We start from the raw sequence: 2,503 nt of genomic DNA, 5'->3' as shown, positions 1-2,503 counted from the left end.
ATACCCTCCCGGTTCAAGATTCGCCTTAGGACTAGGTCCCCGACCCGGAGCTCCCTACCTCGCACGAACCGTTGGTGGTAGCGCCGGAGCGCTTGGTTGTACCGTGCGTTGCGGACTGCTGCTCGCCATCTACGCTCGTCTACGAGGTCCACGTCTTGGCGACGCTCCTGTTCCTGCATTTCCTCATCAAAAGACCGGACTCGCAGAGAGCCCATGGTGATCTCCGGGGGAAGGCACGCTTCGGCCCCGTAGACCAGGAAGAAAGGGGTTTCCCCTGTTGCGCGGCTGGGTGTAGTCCGATTCCCCCATAACACACTCGGAAGCTCTTCAATCCACCTTGCGCCATGCTTCTCAAGGTCACAGTAGGTTCGGATCTTGAGCCCTCTGAGGATTTCGGTGTTGGCCCGCTCAACTTGGCCATTGCTCCTGAGATGTGCCACTGAGGCGAAACAGAGCTGGATGCCCATATCCTCACAGTACTCCTGGAAGTACTGGCTCGTGAACTGGGTCCCATTGTCGGTGATGACTCGGTTCGGACCCCGACCGGCACACAATTGACCTGAGGAAAGCAGTTGCCGACGCCTTGGTAATGTTGACCATCGGGGTTGCCTCTGGCCACTTGGTGAACTTGTCAATGGCGACATAGAGGTACCGGTACCCGCCGACGGCCCTAGGGAAGGTCCCAAGATATCCAACCCCCATACCGCAAAGGGCCAAGAGGGAGGAATCATCTGCAGTGCCTGAGCTGGAGTGTGTATCTGCTTTGCGTGGAACTGACACGCTTTGCAGGATCTTACCAAGTCAACTGCATCCTGGAGCGCTATCGGCCAGTAAAAACCATGCCGAAAGGCTTTACCAACCAGCGTGCGGGATGAAGAGTGACTTCCGCACTCGCCTCCATGGATCTCCACGAGCAAGTCACGGCCCTCTTCCTGGGTGATGCACCGCATGAGGACGCCGTTGGCGCCACGGCGATAGAGATCCCCTTCTACCACCGTGTATCGCTTAGCCATCCGAACAATGCGCTCAGCAGATGCTTGATCTTCAGGAAGGTAATTATCCTTCAGGTAGTCCCGGACCTTAGAGATCCATGCGTCGGGACCTTCCTGAGAAACTGGGCGTGGCTCCCTGAGGTCTTCGGGACCCTCAAGGGAGCACACGGCCCTTGGCGAGCACCACGGATGGAGCACCGCCGGGACCGCTAACTTCGAGGTGCTAGTCCGACCCCCCTCGCCCAGACCGGCAGGCTGGGCGGAAGGCTTCAGCAGACGCCTCTGGAAGACGCCCTCAGGCACGGGTGCCTGAGTCGATGCGCTCGCGGAGAGGGCATCAGCTGCTGAATTGCCTTCGCGTGGAACGTGTTGCAGTTCCAGCACATCGAAGTCCTTCTCCAGCCTCTTCACATAGATGAGGTAGGCTGCGAGCTGGGGGTTGTTGCAGCAACACTCCCCCCGGACTTGCCTGATGATGAGTTGGGAGTCCCCTTTGACCAGGAGCTCCTGGACCCCAGGGACAGAGCCGCCGTGAGCCCAAAGATTAAGGCCTCATACTCCGCCATGTTGTTGGTGGCCTCAAAATCGAGGTGCACCATGTACTTCAATTGCTCGCCTCGTAGGTCGATGAGGACCACGCCAGCCCCGGCCCTCTTGCTGCGGGCGGACCCGTCAAAGAAGAGGGTCCAGTGGGGTCCGGTGAACACCGGGGCGCTGGTTTCCGGACGTGGGGGGTCCGTCCCATGGTCCGGACCCCCGGAGGCGCTTGGCGCTGGTGTCCATTCCGCCACGAAGTCAGCTAGGACCTGACTCTTGACGGCGTGGCACGGCTGGAAGCCGAGTTGGAATCCTGCGAGCTCAGCTGCCCACTTGGCGACATTGCCTGTGGCGTTGGAGTTGTGGAGGATGGCCCTCAAAGGGTAGGAGGTTACCACCACAATCTTGTGGGCCTGAAAATAATGACGGAGTTTCCTGGACGCAACGAGTATGGCATAAAGAAGCTTATGCGTCTCAGGATACCTGGCCTTTGCCTCGTGAAGGACCTCACTGACATAGTAGACCGGCTTTTGGATGGTCCTAACTCTGCCAGGTGGATTAGACCCTTCGGCATCAGCTGGGTTCCCGTCGGCCCCCAGGCTGTTTAGCGCTTGTCCGGGTCAGGACCCGGCCGGACCCTCCGAAGTAGGGCCGGTTTTCGGAGTGGTGGAGGCCGGACCTCCTTCTCTTGCAGGGGGGTCCGCGGGGCCCCCTGCGAGAGAGGTTCGGACCTCTCGGTGACCAACACCATGCTGATCACTTCGGTCGTTGCTGCAAGATAAAGAAACAGCGTCTCACCTGGGTCCGGTGCGACCAGGACCGGCAAGGAGGTAAGGTACTGCTTTATCTCTTGGAAGGCACACTCTACCTCTTTGGTCCATGTGAATGGGCCGGACCCCCTCATCAACTTGAAGAAGGGAAGAGCCCTCTCCGCCAGCCTCGAAATGAAGCGGCTGAGAGCTGCCAGGGACCCC

Source organism: Panicum hallii, chromosome 2 (genome assembly GCF_002211085.1).
Source record: "Panicum hallii strain FIL2 chromosome 2, PHallii_v3.1, whole genome shotgun sequence".
Taxonomy (NCBI): domain Eukaryota; kingdom Viridiplantae; phylum Streptophyta; class Magnoliopsida; order Poales; family Poaceae; genus Panicum; species Panicum hallii.
Note: the sequence above shows the minus strand (reverse complement) of the source record.